This window comes from Callospermophilus lateralis, chromosome 14 (assembly GCF_048772815.1).
Source record: "Callospermophilus lateralis isolate mCalLat2 chromosome 14, mCalLat2.hap1, whole genome shotgun sequence".
Lineage (NCBI taxonomy): Eukaryota > Metazoa > Chordata > Mammalia > Rodentia > Sciuridae > Callospermophilus > Callospermophilus lateralis.
This window is the reverse complement of record NC_135318.1, coordinates 53,758,793-53,770,836: the sequence shown is the minus strand read 5'-3', so window position 1 is coordinate 53,770,836 and position 12,044 is coordinate 53,758,793. Positions and strand designations below refer to the sequence as shown.

The 12,044-nt window shown below is 40.7% G+C and overlaps 1 protein-coding gene across 2 annotated transcripts in view; it reads right to left on the bottom strand.

Moving 5' to 3' along the window:
- Nucleotides 1-12,044, bottom strand: part of Meis1 (Meis homeobox 1) — a 135,558-nt gene that overhangs the window by 75,848 nt on the left and 47,666 nt on the right. The window lies entirely within an intron of this gene.

Sequence of the window (12,044 nt, the reverse complement as noted above, 5' to 3'; positions counted from 1 at the left end):
TCTTATTTGGCACTGATTTCTCAAAGACTAAAACCTAAGAGAAATAACCCATATTTACTAATTGGTGATTGCAGACTGCACAGAGATAATACACTCTGCTAAGTACTTTTCTGAATTATCTCATTTAATCCTTGCAAAACCCTTGTTGCAAGATAAGGAAATAGAGGTCTTTGTGGGCTCAAATTCAGGTCTGACCTTAGGCTAACCTCCTAATCACTCTAGAGCTACCCTCTCCTTTCAGTCTCATCAGATTAGATAATATCAACCAAGGTGCATTTCCTTAGCCTCCAAGAAGCCTTTCAAGGGTGCCGAGGGCCCTATCTCACCGCTGTCTGCTGTCCAAGCCAGCACACCCTTCCAAAGAAGGAAGCTACACAGAGCACATCTCAGGGTGGGGAAGGTGCACACCTGGGTCAAGGGAATGGTAAAAGGTTAAACGTGAAAAAAAAAAGAAAAACTCAGAAACCAAGAAAACCAGTACTAAACATTTATGGATTTAGAGAAGAAAGTTCAAAAGAACGGAGAGACATCAGTTCCAATCCTTTGTAAAATCAAGAATACCCATATTGCAAGAACATCCAAGGAAGTTTTCTGAATGTGCCTTCAAAACATTAAAAAAAAAAAAAAAAAAAAGTCCTGTCTGGGAATCCTGTCCCAGCTAGGGTGCCTCCCCTAGGCCCCTGGCGGCCCTAGGGGGCTTAGGCAGGCCTGCCTAGGAAATGACAAAAAGGTCCTCGCCTGGGACACAAAGGAGGACAAAGCAGACGTTTTCCAGCATCACACAAATGTTTTCCAGAGTCTCTCCATGTCAGGAATCTGAAATTCTGCTAATAGAAAAGCCGGGAGGCACCTGTCTTCTCCTGAGGCCAATGTGCACTCTGAAATTGGGAAATTCGCCTTGACCAGGCACCCCCAGGCTTCTACCAAAGAAGGGGAAAAAGAGGACGACCTGAAGCTCACAGGAGAGCTTTTCCTCTCACCATTTATGTGTCAAAGAGAGGAAACTCTCCCTTCCCAGGGCACGGGGAATACATAAACACAAACAAGGCTGCCCCGTGGGACATCAGCCTAGAGCAAGGACATGCACACACTGCCCCCATACTGAGAGGCGGTGGCATCCCTCATCTGCTATGCAGAAATCACATCTAACACCCCGAGAGGCTTGGCAGAGGGCTTTCGACAACAATGACGCCAGAGGCACACTACCCTGAAATCCACCTGGGGCAAGAGGAAAATCTTAGAAACCAATGGATTCTTCCCTTACTTCCCTCCTCAGTGCAATTGTGACCCCCACCATAAGCTGTCCGGGAAGCTCTGTCCCTTCCCCTCCCTCAGGCCTTCTTTCTTAGGACTGAACATTGATTCCATCCCAGCTGGAGGAGATGTCTCCCTCCCAGACTTCAGAATGCCTATGCCAGGCCTGCCTGACTTCTGAGTTGGCCTGAGGCCTAGAATTCCTGTTGCTGGCCCCACCTAGCAGACGGAGTATGCCCAAATGCCAGGCCTGAACTTGCTACACCCTTTGGACACTCTATCTTGGACCACCCAACTGCCTGCACAGAAGCCAACTTCTATATCCAAGTTAAGTGCTCCAAAGCCGCATTCTTCTTACAACGGGGGTGTTTCTACTCTGTCCCAGGATCCTCTTGCTGCCCAGTGGCTCTGTGTGGCTGGGGTGTAGCAAGACTCCTAAGCCTCAGCATTTCCTGCTTCCTTCTCATCTGGTGTGCAAGACTGGGGAATAGCCCCAAATCGCATCCATTGGAACCCCGGTGGTCTGGGAGATGATGATTTCCATATTGGATACCAGAAAGGGGTGCAGAAGACATAGCCATCTTTTCTGAATCCTTTCTTCCAGAAACACCTCAGAAGTAACTTTCCCTATGTCAGGCATCTCTGTAATGTTTGAGCAACAAGTTTCCTCCCCTGCACAATCTGATCTGAGCAAAAGCATGGGAAAGTTGAGTGGGGTCTCTGCAGGCCCACAGGTAAAAGATGCAAGTATGACCAAGTGAAGAAAAATCAGGAACTTTTGAAAATGAAGATGTGTTAAGATGATCTGCATGAGAGAAGACAAAAAACGTCTCAAGGTATGGAAGAAAACTAAAATTTTGAAAGCTAGCTTAAGCAATCATGGTAATAGACTCTATTCTACACCAGCTTGTTTTCCTTATTTAAAAAACAAAACAAACAAACAAACAAAAAAGTATGTAAAGTGGTTATTCTGGAGCTGTGCTTAGGGTGTCTGAATACGCAGTGATGTTTCCAGGTCTTTTGACAGCTGATAGGGCACCAAGGCAACTTTCTAAGTGGTCCAAGATTTTACAACATCAGTCCCTGTTTCTCATCTTTCCAAGTTCCTCTGCTTCCCCCAAACATATGCACTCTGGGTCAGATATGGGGCTGAAGTCCCAGATCACCTGCTGGGTGACCCACCTTCATGAAGTGACTCAATTCTGCTGAGCCTCCCGTCCCTGGGCAACAGAAGAGGTGGTGGTGACAAGGAACTAGCTAATTCGAAGCACATTGTGAGAACAAGTGAGATGATATTTGAGAAGTTGTGACATGCTATTAAAAATGTCCCTTCCCTTGGTAGAACTCCCAGGATCCTCCAATACAAGGGTAGGTGCATTTTCCACGTTTCCTTTCCACGCAAGAAGGAAACTATTATAACTTATTTTGTACTGTATTTCCATGGCCCGTTTATTCACAGGAATTCCTACCAGACTCTAAGCTCCTTAAGCACAGCAAATGATCTTGTTCACTACTGAATATCCTCAAGGCATGGTATTAATATGCACATCAGTGTTTGTTGAATGAATGGCAGACTGAAATCATAATCTATTTAGATTTGTTTAAAACTGTGTAAGGTGGTTTGTGGGAAGGGGAGGCACTAGAAAAATACATTACCTTTATAAGTTCTGTTTATCGACAGAAAAAATTATATTTCTTATCCTGAGTTTATTCTTCTCTCTCCATACACATGAAATATACAGATTTTATTATAAGAAATTTTTAACAAGAAAGTTGGCCTTGTGCTCTTAGAGTTTGCTAAGTCCTCATTACTATTATACATGGAACAATGATTGAAAGGAGGGGAAAGGCTCTTAACATCATGCCATCTCTGGTCATATGATAAACTAATGAAGTATAATCTTCATTCATCTGGTTAAACCTATGTTTCTGTGTAGACCATCACACTACCACCTGTACATGCTGAAGATGATATTTTCCATGAAATAATGATATAGCTAAAAAATTGTTCTTTGACTAAATTCTACTGACATTGCCACTAAGTGCAATATTGACAGATGATCGACTCATATTCACTCTCTCTCTTTAAATGGGTCTGATTAGGTGATGTATGGGTCACTCAGAGCTGATGCAGTTAAAATGATCATTGCATGCTTAATGAAGATACTTGGTATTTTAGCTGCTTTATTTATTAGAGAGCATACCAAAGGACATTTGGTAGCAGACTCTGTGGTTTGCTGTTAGGGAAGTCATAATGTGTGGCAAAAGGTAGATTCAAACAGTCGGGAATATTTTGCTCCTATTCATTTGCAACGAGTAGAAATTAACATAGCAACAAGCGGATGTTCTATTTAACCACTCCACAGAGGATATGTGATGAGTAATTATAAATTCTTGGCTTATTTTATTGATATGACGGTAGGAAAAAATGAACAGCATTCCTGAAGATACAGTTTACACCTTCAATTTTAATAACAATTATTAGCAAGACTTAAATCCCACAGTCCTTAAGGTGACTCAGGGTCTAAAACCATAACTATAAAACAAGATACAAATATCACAGGAAGATGGCAAGGCCCATGGTAAACTGGGGGAGAATAAATTACAACAGACAGAATCATAAGATGAATTCTTATCCAAATGTTAACTCTGTCATCGGGTTGAGTACCAGGGGAGATGAGCAGTGGTTTGAGCCCCAGTCTCAGCTCCAATTTATGCCTTCAGGATTGGACTATGGAAATGTAAATACCAGCATTTCTGCAAATTACAGATGTCTCAGAGTAGTAAGGGATAGCAGGTGATCTCTTAGGCAAACTAGGGTTGTGGAATTTAAGTTTGAATATCATGGGTCTTATGCATATGTGTTTGTTTGTGTGTCACAGGCTTCTGTCAATCAACATGATCCTCAAATCCACCCTGGAAGTTTAAAGCCCACTGGGGTGCAGTATCAGCTTCTCTCTCTCTCTCTCTCTCTCTCTCTCTCTCTCTCTCTCTCTCATTGTTGATAGACCTTTATTTTATTTATTTATTTTTATGTGGTGTTGAGGATTGAACCCAGGGCCTCACACATGCTAGGCAAGCGCTCCACCACTGAGCCACAACCCCAGCCCCAGCTTCTCTCTCTGAGAATGGTGAGGGTTGGGGCAGATTTCTGCATGGACATGGGTGATACAACCCTCTCATTAAAGCAATGAGGCAAACATGAAGTTACACTTTTCACCAGCACCTGTGCAGAACACCTGGCTACTTGGCTGTCAGACTAGGACAGCCCGATCTGCACCAATAACCAAGGAGATTTCATGGGCCCTGCTCTAGGAGTCTCTAGGAACCCACTGAGCAGGACTTAGAATGCTCTACTGGGAATGTGCATAAAGGAAAGAGCATCTGCCTTCTCCTGTCATCCTTCTCCTGCTGGACCCGCCAGAGGAGAGCAGCAGCTTCCTTAGCTTAGTTGCCCAGGGGGCAGTTTCTTAAATGCAACCAAGAAGGCAACCAAGTGAAAGAGTTATTGAGTGTGCTGTGGTGAACACAGCAAACCAAGCTGGATCAAGGATTAAGATCTTAGCATCTACTCAGAGTCCCACTTTACCAACCTGCCAAGGAGGTCTGCATCCCAGACTCGGATGCCTAAGCAACCTGCAGGCATGTTCTATTTTCTGACTCCTGCAGAACACGTGAGGTTATGTCTTTAAGAGCAGTGACAGTTCATACAGACTGAAAGGCTTAGGACTGTCTGGCACATGGGCAGTCTCTTCTGTTCTTGCAGGACTGAGTGAGTGCTCCTGAAGACTTCCCAGTACCTGTCTCCGTCCAGCTGGCCCTCCTGCCTCATACCCATACAGGTGCACACATGGAGAGCAAGTGAAGGCTCACACATTTTGCATTTTAATGAACTACTTTCCTTTTATATTTTAATTCACTGTACCACCAGCAATTTATAACAGATTCATGGAGGGGGGATAGTAGAGGATAGGAGGGGGGATAGTAGAGGGATAGTAGAGGATAGGAAAGGTAGCAGAATACAACAGTTACTAGTATGGCATTATGTAAAAATGTGGATGTGTAACTGATGTGATTCTGCAATCTGTATTTGGGGTAAAAATGGGAGTTCATAACTCACTTGAAGCTAATGTATGAAATATGATATGTCAAGAGCTTTGTAAGGTTTTGAACAACCAATAAAAAAAAGACTAAAAAAAAACAGATTCATCAATAAATATCTATAATAAACTGTACTTTCACAATGCTGCACACATTCTGGTACAGTAGAAATTCCCTTTGGAGAGGGTCATCTGGGTGGTGCTCATCATTTTCTGGGTGCAGCTTTCTGTGTATCTATCATTCAATGAGCCAGGCAGAAGATCCAAATGGACTGCTTCTATGGTGAAATTAAAGGAGTGCGCCAAGCCCCATGTATCCTTGTGAGTATGGAGTCAATGTTTTTAAAAGCTGTCAAGTAAGTTTTGAAAGCCAGAATTTGGTAACCCCCAACCATGCATTCTTATGGCATTTCTTGGCCTAACTTGATAGATTGATTCTGAAAACATACACTAATTTTTTAAATGCAAAACAGACCCACTTGTTTTAGGGCCTGCACAAACAGAGAGACTAGGGGAGTGGAAACAGCATAAACAACGTTGTTTATATCCCAAGCCTGAGAAAACTGCTGCACTTTCCTCCCAAATTGCAGGAAGTATCAGAGTAACCCCCACCCATTAAGGTGGAATAGGAACCATATTTTCCACAGAAATGGATACCATTTTTCAGATATTCTGACATTAAAGGATCTTGAAGCAAGGGCACAATTAATAAAAAGGATGAGTTCTCCACTAACTTGCAATTTTGAAAGGGCAGAAAATTCCAGCCACAAACAATGCTAAAAAGTTAAAACTAAGCAAAACCAAACGCAGCACCAGAGCCAGTGTGAGAAACACTGAACATGCTCATTGTTCTGCTTCACTTTTGACCTCAGGAGAAGGCACGAAGATGGTTCCTATGGTTGTATTCCTAAAAAGCAACCATTACTGCATCCTGCCTGGCCAACTGTGTGCCTTTCAACTCTGAAGTTTTGTCATCACATTGGACTAGACCTGCTTTATTCCTTTTTTGCACCGGTTGGCTTCCTTAATACATTTCTCCATTTTTTTTTTCTTGTTGTTGTAACAAAACTATATTTAAAAGCAAGCAACAGGAAGCTTTTACTTGGGAAGTTGAGGTTTAAGCACTCAGTGGCAAACAATGAACCGGAGAGATAAAGATGCAGTGCAAATGGAAGGGAACAGACCTTTTTGCTAGTTTCCTGCCAAAGTTGACTTGGGAGCATGTGTGAAGCCACGATATGGACTAGCAGGGCTATTTTGCTTTTATTTACTCCAATTTATTTGTTCCTGTGAGAATCTCTATAAAAACAAAGTGTGGGGACAAACAATGGAAGCCTTACCATCTCCTCCTAGCCAGGGCTTTTATTTTACACATTATCAAATGTTTCCATCAGTGGAGCTCAACCCATTCATTCAACTCTGTGAATCACAACCCAGATCATATTGCATGGGGAGGTTGGAGCGGGGCATGTATTGACCACATCACTGAAGTAAAGACAGAAAGAAAAGCAGAAGGAAAGACAGAAGGAAAGAAAGAAAGAAAGAAATCTCCCTGTCATGCTTTCCTATTGACTGTTACAAACAGATCTACAGTGTTTTATAACACACTAAAATGACCACTATGTCCCCAAATCATCAAGTTAACCAAAACTTTTTAAAAAGTAAGCTAGCAGGTCTATAACATAATTTTATCACCATTCCCTCTCTTGGCCCCCTTCCCCAAACAGGTATCCATGTCAAAGGAGAGCTCTTGAGCTGGGGGTTTGTTTGACCTAGGTCACTCAAAGGTCAAGCTTTTCACCAGTTGTTAACACAAAGCTTCCATCCAACCCACCCTCCAAATCCGGCTACACACTCTGTTTCCATCTGCAAATGCGCTATGCACATTGGATTTTTCTCAGTTTTGCAGGAACTAACAATCCCTTCACTGTGAAGTGGTCTCAGTGACAAATAAATAGGTCAAACACTCTTCGGTGAAACTGTAGACGCTGAATTTGCCAAATATGGAAATGTAATGGATTTTGACTTTTTCATTTTTAAAAAGGCTTTTTAAAGTGTTATTTTAAAACCAGTTGAACAGATTGCTTTATTCCTTTATTGAACTTCAAGGGAGGCTGTCTTTTAAGCAGTTTTATGCAATCCAAACTCTATTTTTGCCTTCCTGAAAGAGATCAATATTTATTCAGATTGATTTTTAAGATTTACATGTGAAAAATAGATAAAATTGGATCAAATATAAACCAAAACTAATTCTGTCAACTCCCATGAAAGTCAATAAAGCCAAAATAAATTTAGCAGATTTCATCTACCTGCATTTGAGAATTGTTTTACTTCATTATTTCTTATAAACTTACTGAGCAGAAATTTGCTTAACTCTTACCCAAGCTTCCCTTACTGAAACAATAAGACTCTCTATGGAATATTTTGCACTTGAATATTATCACCAGGATAGCATATGGCAAACTAGCGGTAGGCAGTTTATCTTCATCCTCTTTGTAAGCTAAAATTAGCACAATGCTGCAAAAGCACTCTACACTTGACTCGGGACACGGTGATATTCTCTACAATGCCACGCTGTTCCGAATCCTGCCAGCTTCCAAAATTTAAGCAGATTGGTTAAAGGTTTATATGAACAATCGCAGATACATTTTTAGTGCAATATAACCCCGAAGTAATGCCAACAAGAAAAAGTAAACCTGCCATAGTAGGAATCAGTCTGAAAAACCTTCCTTCATTTGCCCCCTGACCGAGATAGTGTTTCAACTACAAAGTAGTTTCAAATGTTTACAGAGGCTAATTGTACCAAGTGGGATATTTATAAGATTCTAAAGGCAAGACACAATGACTTTCTTAGACAACTAAGGTTTTCTTTTTCTAGTCATTTACCATACTCAGTTTTTCTTAGTAATGTGTCCTTGATGCTAAAAATGCACTGTTGCTAAGAATTAAGTATGCACTTTCTGAGGATTAAATGAAGGTGATCGGCCAATGGAAAAATCTTACTCTCTAAACAGGAAAGCGGCTACTGCTTAGCTCTTTGAAAGGATTACAACACAAACAATGATTTTAAAAACAATGGAAGAAGTTCAAATAATACATCCCTTTTTAGTTGGTCTGTAGCAGTGTAATCTTCTCATCAAATAGTTTAAAAAAAAAAAAAAAACTCAGGAAGAAGTAACTTCGGAAACACAGACTGGCAGGTAAGCCACAGAAGGATATTTACATTAGGAAGACAGAACACCTCCATCTCCCTTACTACTCCCCCCCCCCCTTTTAATGCTGCTTATGAAGGCAGATGTACTAACAAGATTTTGCTGCAATTTTCACTAGCCAACATCAGACTGAAGTTTCTATTATTCCTATGTACTGGGACAGACGTATTCAGCTTGTTATCAGCTTATTAAATTCAAGATGATAAATGCTGACAGTGCCAACTGATTTATCAATAGGTTTTAAAAATAATTAATTCTTGAAAAGAGAAAACGGAAAAGATACTTTCTCAAAACCTTATCACATGGTTAACCTAATCATAATATTCTTGGAAGTACATATTTTGCCAAGGGATAAAAAACATGAAAACTCTTCACAAACCATGTAAGACAAACCTCCTATATGATCTAACTAAAATAATCTTTTACATGATATAATATATTAATCCATCTACCCTGGCCAATCCAAACCCATAACCCTCTTCCAACATAGAGGAAGTTTACTGGGTGGGGGTGGGGAGTGAGCAGGAAGCCAAATCCAAACATTTAGATAGGCAAATCACTTGGATATTTCAGTAATAACCACATAAAGCACTTTTATGTATTCCACATCTAATTAAAAGCCTGATAGACATTTTGACTCTTCAGCTATATAGGTATGTAAAAGAATCAAATCTATAATACTTATTTGTATCTAAATATTCAAAAAACTCAGATATTGGGGATGACCTATAAAGTTTTATTGTGGTGGTGGCACTAGGGATTGAACCCAGAGGGGCTTAACCACTGAGTTATATATTTAGCCCCTTTCATTTTTTTTTTTTTTAATTTTGAGACAGGATCTCACTAAATTGCTGAAGCTGGCCTCAAACTTGTGTTCTTTCTGCCTCAGCCTCCAAAGTGTCTGAGATCAAGGACATGCACCACTGCACCTGGCTGGCCTGTACTTTTTGATTAATGTTATCAATATTAAGGCCTAGATTCAGAATTTCTCCTCTTTTACTATGAAATTAGGTAGAACTTATAGACCTTTTGCAAATTTCAACCAATATGTGAAATGTTTATCCCAGGTCCTTTACTCTACCCAGTTTTGAAAGCAAAGTTTCAAATTTGCTTTCCTAGAAGAGCAGTATTTCAGAACTGAAGGGAAATATTGCAGTTATGTAACCCAACTTCTTTTATTTTAGAGAAGACATTTCATTGCATCAAGGTCACACAATTTGTTTAACGTAGAGCACGTGGAACAATAAGGATAGTGGACTTCTAAGTCTACCATACAGCCTCTCTGAAAGACACCCCAAAGTTCCCAGCATGAAGTGCACATATACAAGTACTTAAAATAGGAATTGATCACCATGAGCTGATCCTCACATAGGGTAAAAATAACTGTTTTCTCCTGTTGGTTCAGCATCTGTTTCAAAGATTCCAAAATAAGTGTTTGCACACTTTGATGGGAAAATATTTGTATAGTTGAAATATCTTCCTTCTCAGAAATCCGTGGATTCTTATTCTATTCTTACCGAAGAAGCATACACAGTAATATATACATACTTGTGTGTGTTTTCTTTACTCTCCAAACAGGGAAAATATGGTAAAATGTTAGCCATAGTTAAAACAGAATGGTGAGTTATTCTCTGCATGATGAAATTTTTATTCTGCATGATGAAAATATTCATAATAAAATTTAGGACACTGCTGACAAATCATATATGGAAAGGAACACTCATGCAACACTCTGTGGATCTTGCCTATACTTTTCGTTTTCTGTGTAGCATCCTAGGCTTTGGCATTAAGATCCCTGGACATTTTCACTATATGGTGCCACAAGTATAAAAAGTGCTTGTGTGGCATGTACAGGCCCTGACTTTCATCCCTAGCATTGAAAAAAAAAATCCTCTTTTAAAAGGAGGAGTATCATGTTTGATGGTTAAGAAACCACTTGAGATGGGATGGGTTTGGAGCTAGTACCAAAACTTCACGCATCACTGTACCATGGGAATGGATAGAAGAAGCAATTTGAACAGTCAAAACAAGAAGCTTGACACAACTCGTTACAACACTGCACAGATGAAGAAGAGCAAGAAGAGACCTGGACAATGAGGTGGGCAGGGCAAGAGTGGGCAGCCAGCACCACCAATAACCTCTGTAGGTGAAAGAGGGAGGAAAGCTGATTTGCTACAAACAAATAAAAACGTCCCTATAGATTTAATTTTGCCTCCCCATTATTCCATACCCACCAGAATTAAACTTTCCTCTTCACTCTTAATAAGAAACAGATATTGAAAAATCGTATTTCAACAATTTCAATTAATATAAGCCTAGTCCTCGGGATCTATCTATCTATAATATATATGTATATAATGCATATATATTATACATATCATATGAATATATAAGTTAAGTTTATCTGTAATACTAAGCGTAGACTTCATGTACCTTAATATCTACCAGTAAATATTAGCATCCTGAAATCCAAAGGATTTGATGACACTGCTCCACAGCTGCATCAAAGACAAAGATTATTGTGGCAGGATAAGACCAGAGGTGCAAAAAAGACCTCTCTTAGTGGGCAAATCCATTTCCCATGCTAGCCGGGATCCTGTAAGAAATTCTACCGAGGGCCCCTGAGGACACTCAGCCCTAACCCAATCTGACAGTCCAACAGGAGTACGCTGTGCAACATCACCTTGACCCACACAGTGAACTGCATTTTTGCAGACACTGTAATTCGTGGTGTAGAAAAAAATACAAGCAACTGTTTAAAAGCAATCAGTGGACTGCAGCCTTGCGGTGAGAACTGAATGAGTCCATATCTCAATCCACCACCTCCTCATCACTACCTCCTCAGGTGAAAGTGGCAGACTTGGCGGACACCAGAGTGAAGGGTGTCCAGCACAGGGGAAACCTCAGTGGCCCCCAGAGTTTAGAATGTTCTCTAACCTGACAGAAAAGAATGTTCAAGCACTCCCTACTATAGAATGAAGCCACTTTCAGGAACAGCACTAGACTCCCGATTTCCTGTTACACCATCACTCATGCTCAGGAATGAGCACCAGTCCTTCCCAGACTCTTTCCACAAAGAAAAATAAATCAAATGATGATGACCACGATGACAACAGTGGCTAGTACATACATAGTGCTTGGTGCCAGGCACTGTTCTAAGTTCTAGATGCTAACATCTTTAATGTTCTCAACAACCTTGTAGTTAGGTACTTATATCATCTCTATCTTATAGGCTGTTCCTCTGCCCAAAGAAGTTAAGCCACCTTATGTCGAAATCTGATTCACTGAAAGCCTGTTTTCCATGAGGAGAGACCAATGGGAGATTGCTTCAGGGCTGACCAGTCTGAAAGCCCCTTGCACCTGAGAATGGTTGGAGAGTATCAGCCATACTGACTGGGAGAGTAGCTAACTCCCGAGAGAACAGTGTCAGGCAATAGGTTTGCTCCAGATGTGTCCGAATTTGGGAATGAGGGGAGAA